The sequence below is a fragment of the Pelodiscus sinensis genome, chromosome 1 (genome assembly GCF_052426305.1).
Source record: "Pelodiscus sinensis isolate ZL-2025 chromosome 1, ASM5242630v1, whole genome shotgun sequence".
Classification (NCBI taxonomy): Eukaryota; Metazoa; Chordata; order Testudines; family Trionychidae; genus Pelodiscus; species Pelodiscus sinensis.
In genome coordinates, this window is record NC_143052.1 from 5,409,611 (window position 1) to 5,420,752 (window position 11,142).

General features: G+C 45.9%; 1 non-coding gene across 1 annotated transcript; it reads left to right on the forward strand.

Annotated features, from left to right (window-relative positions):
* Positions 1 to 2,527: 2,527 nt before the first annotated feature.
* On the forward strand, positions 2,528 to 2,599 carry TRNAQ-CUG (transfer RNA glutamine (anticodon CUG)). Its single transcript has one exon. It is a non-coding gene; the product is annotated as a tRNA-Gln (tRNA).
* Positions 2,600 to 11,142: the final 8,543 nt, after the last annotated feature.

Below are 11,142 nucleotides of genomic sequence, written 5' to 3' on the forward strand. Positions count from 1 at the left end.
CCGTTTCGCTTTCGGTTTCACTCTGAAAGTCGCAGCCGCCGGCCAGGGGCATTTGCCTGCCCGGAGTCAGTCAGGCGGGACGGGACCGCCTGGCTCCCAGCTAACCCAGGGAGAGGGACACCTGGATTCAGGCCCCCCCGGCTCTGGGGTGGATCCAGGTGACCTGCCAGCACCTATGGGGGGAGGTGACACGTGGATCCAAACGCCTGGTGTTCAGTGCGCCACGCTCCAGCCTTCTAAGACCTGACGAGGATGGGGCTGCCTGGATGCGGGGGGGAATAAAACCACCTAAAAGAAAGGAGAAGTAGGCAGAGTGTTCCTATTAATCCAGTGCTGACCTGATGGGACTAGGTGAAAACTTGGCTCATTGCACATGCGAAAGACTCCCCCCCTCCCCCCATTTCAAAGGCTTGTAAATAACAGGAAAGGGGACACAGCTAAACCCAAGAACCCCCAGGCACCTGGCTCCAGTCAGCTGGGGGCTGATGAGATAAAAATCTTCTTGTAAACGGACTTGGGCTGGGGGGGGGGAGCAATAATTTTTGATGGGGGGGGGCAGTGCAAGATTTTGGAAGTGATCAAGGGCTGCACTTTTCAGTGGAGGCTCTGGAGGGGTCTGGAACGGAGGTTGGGGGCAGATGGGAGCTTGGGGTAGGGGATGGGGTGCAGAAGAGGGTGTGGGGTCGGAGAGGGAGTTTGAGTGAAGAAGGGGATAGTGATCTGGGGCAGGGGATTAGGGTGCAGGGTCCAGGACGGGGATCTGGGTGCAGGAAAGGTCTGGTGTGGGGTGTAGGAGGGGGTGCAGGGTTTGGGACAGAGGTTGGGTGTAGAAAGGAGCTTGGGATAGGGAATTGGAGTGCAGGACGGGGTGTGGCGTCTGAGAGGGAGTTTGGGTGAAAGAAGGGGTTGTGACTTGGGGCAGAGGATTGGGGTGCAGGGTCTGGGAGGGGGTATGGATGCAGAGGAGGATTCTGGCCTGGGAGAGGAGATGCAGGGTCTGGGGGGGGGGGAGGAGGAGTGACATGGGGCATGGAAGGGAGTGCAGGGGGTTGAGTTGTGAGCTGGGGCAGGAGATTGGGGTTTGGGAGTGGGTGAGGTGCCAGGTGCATGCTCTGGCCAAGAGGTGCTTATCTTAGGTGACTCCTGGCCTATAGCCCAGCAAGACCCTCAGAAAGGTTCCCTGCCTGCCTGCCTGCTGCGACCCACACACTGCTCAGAGGGACCGGCTGCGGGGACCATATGTGTCTCTGTGTGCCACATGCCTCTTGGAAGGCGGCTTCCACATGCAGCCTGCACCATAAGCATGGCCCAGGCAGCTCCTATTGGCTGGTTTCTGGGCAATGGGAGCTAGAAGCTTGTGCAGTGGGCAGGGGCAGCACATGAAGCCCTGCCCACAGGGGTGCACAGTGTGCAGAGACACATATGGCCCTTGCAGGCAACCGCTTGAGTGGTGTGCAGGGACACAGAAGGCAGGGAGCCTGCCCAAAGCTCGGTCTGGGCCACAGGTCAGTGGCAGGACAGATCCAATCCAGGGACCATATTTTGCCTGTCCTTGGACTAGACCCAGAGCTCTGGGGCCCTCCCCCTCCAGCCCTATCATGAGTCCCCTGAGCCAGCCAAGAATTTTGCATCCCTCTCTTGACATTGTCATAGAATCAGCCCAGTAACCAGAGCCCCGTGGGTGGACGGTTCACCTGTTCAATTTGATCAGGGAAGCCAGGTGTGAGAGAATGACACAGAGCTCAGAAAAAAAGCAAGAACTTTGGGGTCTGTTCTCTAGAGACTTGGGCTGTAAGAAATTGCTCTCTTCGCTCTTGGCTCCTTCTGCACCCAGAGACACCGGACTTTGGGGTTATTTTTCTTTTTAAAGACACATAACCCCCATCACAGACATCCCTGCCATCCACTTAAACTCCCACCTGGAACAGCCCTGATGACCAAAAGAAGGCAACAGCGTTGTTTCCTACCCACCAGCAAACTTTTTACTTAGGAACCGACAAACTGATTCCACCAGAGGAAACTAAAAACGAACCTAACGCTTTGCCCAGCACGTGTATCAAAAGGGACTATCATTTTTTTGCTGTTTATTTTTATAGGCATTTTCCTCAGAATTTCCTGTCCATGAGAGCAGAAGTGAAAATAAGATATATCACAAGAGAAGCAGTTCTTTCCCATTTCTCACTCTGACACGCAGGATGTGGTTAAAGCCTCTGCTTCTTAGATTCCCACATCTAATTCCTAGTTGTGTCCTCTAGTGCTGTGAAATGTGCTACATGTTCAAAAGGAAAAATGATGATTGAGTATTAAGAAGTTTGTATCCACTGCTAAAGGATGAGCAATGTCTCTGGAAAATTATGAAGACTACTTCAAAGCAAAGGCATCGGGACAAGCTATTTTATTGGTTCCACCATCATAAATTGATCCTCTTACTCCTGTGGGGTTTTTTGTTTGCTGTACCACAGAGCACAACTGGGTTCCGGGCCTGGTTGGACTCACTAGGGTAGTGTTGAGCTAACATACTCTTGTAGATCCCATGGTGTAATGGTTAGCACACAGGACTCTGACTCCTGCAGTCTGAGTTCAAATCTCAGTGGGACCTCTTGGTGGGATGCTGGTTTTATGCAAAATACTCCTACCTTAAATGCCTTTTTTAGTCTACAGAAGACTGAGGGGGGAGTTGAGAACAGCTATCAACTCCCTGAAGGGAGGTTCCAAAGAGGATGGCGAGAGGCTGTTCTCAGTGGTGGCAGATGTCAGAATGAGGAGCAATGGTCTCAAGCCGCAATGGGGGAGGTCTAGATAGATTTGGATACAGCCTCTCTCCGATTTATGAACCGGTTATGGACCAAGCAGTTGGTCTTAACTCAGTTTGTTCATACGTCGGACCCCATAGAGTTACACGCAACCGCGCTGTTCGTAAGCGCGGATCGCGTTCGTAACTCGGGGTCCGCCATTTACGACAGCTTCGGTCGTAAATGCAAACGGTCGTAAGTCGACTGTTCGCAACTCGGGGACCTGCTGTATTAGGAAAAACTATTTCCCTAAAAGGGCGGGGAAGCACTGGGAAGGGTTGCTAAGGGATGTGGTGGAAACTCCTCCATCTCTAGAGGTTTATAAATCCCAACTCGACAAAGCCTTGGTTGAGGTGATTTAGTTTGGATTGGTCCTGCTTTGAGCAGGGGGTTGGACGCGATGACCTCCGGAGATCCCTTCCAACCTTAGACGTCTATGAACTGTCATTAGAGGAGGTTTTGGAACAAATTGATAAACCAAACAGTAACAAGTCCCCAGGGCCAGATGGAATTCACCCAAGTCTTGTGAAAGAACTCTTATGTAAAATTGTGACACTCCTAACTGTGGTTTGTAACCTATCCTTTAAACCACACTACTCAACACGTGACCCGCCACATGCAGCCCACAGCCTGTTGGTTTGTGGCCTGCGGTGCAGTTTGGGTTTAGGCAGGTCTCAACATATGGCCTGCAGGTGTGATTCTTTGAACATGGCCTTGATAGGGAACACGCTCCATAATGGCAAGTCAATATAATGGTCTTCTGTTAATATGCATTTTAGTAGTTCAATTCCTGCACTGTCATTGCTCATTAAAAGTGCTGTCATATGGGTGGAAATTGGGTAACTATTGCATTTTAGTAATATCAGCAGAACTGACTTAATGGGGCCTGCATGTTGTGTAGTCTCGCCTTAATCTTTGTATTCATGCCCATCAGCGTGAAAGAAGCTATTTGCATATATTTGCATATATATATATTTGCATGTACATCAACCACACTCAAGTTGTGGCCCGTGCATGTGCTGTGAGAATCATTGTGGCCCCTGGGGGCTTCCGAAGTTGAATAGCCCTTCTGTTATGCTTAAACGAAGCACACAAGATCTTTTATAGGGAAAAGGCAGTATGCTGCATTTATTGAGAATACAACAATAGCATATGCTTTTCTGTCACTTATACACAGACACCATACACACACAGTCCTGCCAGACGATATTATAGTTACCAGTCCAGAGTCTGGAACGATCTAGTGGCCAGCCAGATCAATCACAGAGGGAGAGCAGGGACTTTTGTCAGTTGCGAGCCTATGCTCTTCTGGAGTTGGTGGCAAGATGAACCCAAAGTTCCATAGCAAGGCATCCTGCTTTTATCATCCTCCTTCCTCTGTTGAAGTCTATGGATTTCGCTGTGCCAGTCTGTGACAGGTGTGCTATTTTGTTGATGTTAATCATTCCCAAAACATCTCGAAAGGCTCATCCTGTCCTGGATTGTTAATCAGTTGTTTTTAGGGATGCCTTCACCTTTAGAGCTGTCACTCTGCCAATCTGATCAATTCTTGACTATGGGTATGCACTGATGGTTCCTCTGATGCCGATATGTCTCTTTGCAGTCTGTCTCTCACAGTTTGTCTTCACCTGCATTGTCCCCCTTCTCTCTTGACCATCTGGCTCTAACGGTGACTTTCACACCGTTCTCTCATTCACACCGTCTTTCACAAAATCCTTCAAAGGTAAACAGCAGTGCTTTATATTAAGCAAAAGCAAAACAATTCACATCGAAGGCCCGGGCCTTCAATATTTCTAATCTCCTTAACATAGATACAATACCAAAAACTCTATTATCTCTTTACTTACTAAACTCACTAAACTATATCTATATATATATATCTATATATCTATCTATCTATCTATCTATCTATATATATATATATATATATATATATATATATATAATAAAATTAAAGGGCTTAATTATTAAATGTTAAATGTGTAATGTGTTACCTTACATTGCTACCTTATTAATCCTAAAATACAAATATAAAAAGAATAAAACTTTCAATTCCAACACTTCTTTAAATCTTCCAAGTGACTGGAAGATAGCTAATATGACACCAATTTTCAGAAAGGCCTCTAGAAGTGATCCTGGCAATTATAGACTAGCAAGTTTAAATATAGAACTGGGCAAATTGGCTGAAACTATAGTAAAGAACAGAATTGTCAGATACGTAGATGAACATAATTTGCTGGAGGGAAAGCCAGCATGGTTTCTGAGGAGGAAAATCACGCCTTATTAATTCTTTGAGGGGGTCGATAAGCATGTGGACAAGGGGGATCCAGTGGATATAGTGTACTTAGATTTTCAGAAAGTCTTTGACAAGGCCCCTCACCAAAGGTTCTTAAATAAGCTGTCATGGGATTAGAAGGAAGGTTCACTTATGGATCGATAACTGGTTAAAAGACAGAATACAAAGGATAGGAATAAATGGTCAGTTCTCACAATGGAGAGAAGTAACTGGTGGTGTCCCACAGGGGTCTGTACTGGGACCTATCCCATTCAACATATTGGGAAAAAACCTTTTTGCTCAAGATCCTGTAAACCTCATTTTTTGAGAAATAAGGGCTCTTGCGCAAAAGGGTTTTTTTCTGTCAAATGGCCCCGTCTACATAGGACTTTTTAATGGCAAAACCTCTTCTGCAAAAAGGATCTGAAGAGGATATACAAATAAGAGTGCAAGATATGCAAATGAGTGCTTCGTTTGCATATCTTCTGCAGGAAAAATAAAAACGGCCATGTAGACGTAGCCTCAGTGTTTCACACTAGCAGCTCAATCCGTGCAAGCACTCCTGGTGAGGACATGCACCGCTAATGCAAGCAGCATAGTGTAGATCAGTGTTTCTTAAAGTGTGTTCCGTGGCACACTGGTGTGCCTCAAGGCAGTCGCAGGTGTGCCACGCAGAGAGAACAGAATTCGACATGGCTGCCCTTAAAGGGACAAGCCCCCCTTTTTTTGTTTGTTTTCTTTTGCTCAACAACTTTTCCCTACGGGGCTTTTTTTTTTCCTCAACAAAAAAATCCTTGGTGTTCCCCATTAAAAAAAAATATTATTTGGTGTTCCTCAGTCTTAAAAAGTTAAGAAACATTGGTGTAGATAGACATGCACAAGCAACGTAATTTCTATGGCCAACCTAAGTTAGGTCAACTTGATGTAGTAGTGGAAACATGTCCTGAGTCTGTGGGTAACAAGGACTTTTATTGAAAGGCTACCAAACATTAATTTAGGAAGAGAACACAACCATATTCAAAAGCATGTGGCCATAAGCCAAGCCAAGCCAACCTTCAGCACCCAGGACAGTGTTGGCTGCCTCAGTTTCCCACCATGTGATGGGAAAGTTCAATAAACAAATGTCCCATTGAGTCCAGTCCAGTCCCTTGCCTTCACAGCAGGACCAAGTACCATCCCTAACAGATTTTGTCCCAGATTCCTAAATGACCTCTTGAAAGATTGAGCTCACAATCCTTGGTTTAGCAGGCTAATGCTCAAACCACTAGAGCTATCCCTCCCCCCAAGATAGAGTAAACAACTGACATTATCTGGGACTTGTAGGCTGTGTGTAGACTGGCCAGTTTTTCCGGAAAATCAGCCGCTTTTCCAGAAAAACTTGCCAGCTGTCTACACTGGCCGCTTGAATTTCCGCAAAAGCACTGACTTCCTACTGTAAGAAATCAGTGCTTTTTGCGGAAATACTATGCTGCTCCCGTTCGGGCAAAAGTCCTTTTGCGCAAAACTTTTGCACAAAAGGGCCAGTGTAGACAGCTCAGATTTGTTTTCTGAAAAAAAGCCCCAATCACGAAAATGGCGATCGGGGCTTTTTTGCGGAAAAGCATGTCTAGATTGGCACGGATGCTTTTCTGCAAAAGCACTTTTTGCAGAACAGCGTCCGTGCCAATCTAGACGCGCCGTTCCAAAAATGCTTTTAATGGAAAACTTTTCCGTTAAAAGCATTTCTGGGAAATCATGCCAGCCTAGACATAGCCGTAGGGTTTAAAAAAATAGAACATGTCCAAGCAAATTAATTTGCAAGATTCTAACCAACAGTCCTGCTGCATAAGTCCTTAGGCAACTGGAGTGCTTCCTTCAGTTTCACCAAAGCCTATACCATTTCTCTCAATCTCTTCTCACTCCAGGGATTCTGGCTCAGACCTTCACCTTTGATTCCTGATGCCTGGTCATTAATCTCTGATTCTCAACCCCCCCCCAACACAACTTGTCGAGGGAGCAATAATTTGGCATCGATTACACTCTTTCATTCATTTTAGTATGTAAATTTACATGTCTATTACTACTTTCCTTAAATCTGTATTTAGTAAAGGTAACTTCTATTCAATAAATATTAACAGGCAGGAGATGAATATTATTATACCCACCCCAAATTACTGTTGACAACATTTCTAACTAAATTTACACTTCTTTACACTGCAAACTTTTTGAGTCAGCAGGTTACAGAGATTACAAAGGATGTGACCCTGAAAGTAGTTTTACAGAGCAAATAAGAGTAAGTAAGGCTATATCGACACTACAGGGGTTTTCCGGGATACTGGCGGTATCCCAGAAAAACCTCCCCACATCCAAGGAACGCCTTTGTTCTGCTTTTTTTTTTTTTTTTGCAGAAGTGCAGACACGTTCCTTCGGAAGCCCTGTCTTCCTCCTTCCACGAGGAAGACGGGTGCGTCTGAAAGAGGAAGTTTTTCTGAAATTTGGCCCCGTGTAGACAGGCCACATTTTGGAAAAGCCTCTTCCCCCAAAAAATCGGAAAAAGCTACGCAAAATGCAGAGTGCATTTTGCGTAGCTTTTTCTGAAAAAAAAAGAAGCAGTATAGACATAGCCTGAGATACAAGAAAGAAGAGCAGCTGCTTCTTATCTATCTTTCTAGACTGCAAGAATGGAGAGAAAGAGCATATTTATACATTAGAAGGGATAATACCTGCTTTGGCCGAACCCTTTATCTATTCAGACTTCAAGAACAAAGGGGAAAAAACATGCTCAAAAGGCAACTTCTGCTCTGGCTTGGACTCCTTACCATTAACGTGTAACCACCCCAGAAGACCCCTATTAATCCTTACATATCCCAACACAGTCGGCAGTGGATGTATCTCTCCTTACCCAAGTCCCTTGTTGCGTGGCTGAGTGAGAACACAAGCAACGCGCAAGTTGAACAGCATTGGAGCAAATTTTCAACCTTGCTTCACTCCATTCAAGATGCCAGATGCCTCAGAAAAGTCACCACCGGCGAGTGCTCGCATCGTCAGGTGGTCTCGGACCAGAGGGATGTTTTGTATGAACCTTCTTGGTCAGTCCAGTGTATGCAGAATAGTCCATAGATCCTCCCTGTTGACCATCTCAAACACATTGGTCAAATCAATGAACACTGCATACAGGTCCATGTTCTGCTCTAAGCCTTTTTCCTGGACCTGTCTTATGGCAAAGATCCCAGCATTCTAAGCATGTTCTCCATTCTCTGCTTTTTCTCTTTTGTTGAGTTCATGTATTTGCAGGGACCATGAAACACCTTTTAAAATGGGGAGTCACACTGTTGCCCCCCGTCCCTCCCCAGCCATACCACTGGCACCCTGGTTCCTGATCTTCCCTCTTCTTGTCTCAGGCATCTCTCTCGCTTGCTACAAAAGCCTGCACACCCACCGTGGCCCATGAGGTCCATGTACTCATCCCTCTTATCTGATCCTTTCAGGTCACTCCCTTCCCTGGAGCCATTGTGTCTCCCTGTCATGATTAGGAGGGTTAGCCAGCAGCCTGGGGACTAAGGGGTTAACTACACCTAGCCAGCTGGAGTGGCCAATAGGAATGTAGGTAGGACTTTCAAACTGGAACAAAGGGATTTGGGTTTTTCCTTTGTTTTTTGGGTCTGAGAGTTGCTCTGCAGCTCTCCAAGAAAAGACTCTTTCTTCACTTTCTGAGAGTACGGTAAAGTTTAGCTAAATCCATTAGGTTCCATTGTTTTTTGGTTTGGGTATGGGATCTGCTGTCTGTGCACTTTTAAACAATGTTTTGGCTTTTCTTTGTCACTAAGTTCTAGGCCCATGGAGGTTCTCCATGGCTACATCTACACTGGCATGATTTTCCAGAAATGCTTTTAACGGAAAAGGCTTTCCGTTAAAAGTATTTCCGGAAAAGCGCATCTAGATTGGCAGGATGCTTTTCCGGAAAAGCACTTTTTCCGGAAAAGTGTCCGTGGCCAATCTAGACGCGCTTTTCTGCAAAAAAGCCCCGATTGTCATTTTCGTGATCGGGGCTTTTTTGCGGAAAACACTACTGTGCTGTCTACACTGGCCCTTTTCCGGAACAGCTTTCCGGAAAAAGACTTTTGCCCGAATGGGAGCAGCATAGTTTTTCCGGAAAAGCACTGATGATTTTACATGAGATCGTCAGTGCTTTTCCGGAAATTCAAGCGGCCAGTGTAGACAGCTGGCAAGTTTTTCCGGAAAAGCGGCTGATTTTCCAGAATAACTTGCCAGTGTAGACACAGCCCATGAGTTCATTATTTGTTACTTTCCCATCTAGTTATTATGCTTGCAATAGGAATAGTGTGGGAATAATAAACGTTTTTTCTTTTCCTTTTATTAACCTGGCTTTGGTTAATGGTGGTGGCCTACTTTTTACTTGAGGGGTGAGATTTTCCCAAATGGTCTCTCCCCTTCTTTTCTTTATTAATTTGGGTGGTGGCAGCAGAAGTTTTATTCCCAAAATCTAGGTTTTAAGATTTTGGGGGGAAGTTTTATACCAAAGCCTGGTAGATAAGGTTTTGGAGTACACTGGCTGGCCCTTACTTCTGCATTTATCATGACAGAGTGGGGAAGGAGCCATGACAAGCCATGACACTCCCCACTCCTTACTTTTCCCCTTCCTATTACTGTTACCCAACCTATGCCCAGAAATTACAAGAACCACTGTGATTTTAGCAGCTGGCAACTGAGGGCCCTACCATGCAACACACCGGGGCGGTTCTAGCTAGAGTCCTGTGAGCCCCACACACATGCATGTTCCAAGTTCCTTCAAATTTGGCTATGCCCATACGTGCTCAGCTATGTCCCACGTATGCCCCTCCCCGCCCCGGATGGAATATAATGTGGGTTATGCACAGTAAACACGTTTCATTCACTAATCATAGAATCATAGAATAATAGGACTGGAAGGGACCTCGAGAGGTCATCGAGTCCAGCCCCCCGCCCTCAAGGCAGGACCAAGCTCCGTCTACACCATCCCTGACAGATGTCTATCTAACCTGTTCTTAAATATCTCCAGAGAGGGAGATTCCACCACCTCCCTTGGCAATTTATTCCAATATTTGACCACCCTGACAGTTAGGAATTTTTTCCTAATGTCCAATCTAAACCTGCCTTGCTGCACTTTAAGCCCATTACTCCTTGTCCTGTCCTCAGAAACCAAGAGGAACAAATTTTCTCCTTCCTCCTTGTGACACCCTTTTAGATATTTGAAAACCGCTATCATGTCCCCCCTCAATCTTCTTTTTTCCAAACTAAACAAGCCCAGTTCATGAAGCCTGGCTTCATAGGCCATGTTCTCTAGACCTTTAATCATTCTTGTCGCTCTTCTCTGTACCCTTTCCAATTTCTCCACATCTTTCTTGAAATGTGGCGCCCAGAACTGGACACAGTACTCCAGCTGAGGCCTAACTAGTGCAGAGTAGAGTGGCAGAATGACTTCACGAGTTTTGCTTACAACACACCTGTTGATACAACCTAGAATCATATTTGCTTTTTTTGCAACAGCATCACACTGTTGACTCATATTCAACTTGTGGTCCACTATGACCCCTAGATCCCTTTCATTGTTCCATGGGCGAGAAGCCTCTCCAACAGGGGGTCCTGGGGCAAACTTCCCCTCCTCCATCTCCAGGCAGCGTGACACCCATTTTATACTGATCTGAGAATTTCCCTTAAGGCAGGAGTATTCATTGATAGCCATCTCAGTCCCCATGAAGCTACACAGCATAAAGAGGCCACAAGCTAAGAATAAATTGGGGTCACTGGATGCCTTTTGTGTGCAGAGGTGGGCTCCCCGGTTAATATGTATCTCAAGGGTTCGAGGCATTATTTGATGATCACAAAAAGTGCAGCGTGTTGTTCCTTGGAACTGCATTCTAGCTTAGGGGCCGTGTGTTTGGCCAGCCTATACGGAAACATTCTTTCTCCACCCTGAGCATGAGTGCAAGAAAAGAAATAGGTAAATCTGATAAGGGGGAATGGTCAAGACGTGTTTCTTTCATTTCTTATCATTTCCAGCTTCAGGATTTCACCAGAAGGAGGTTGTTTGGATAA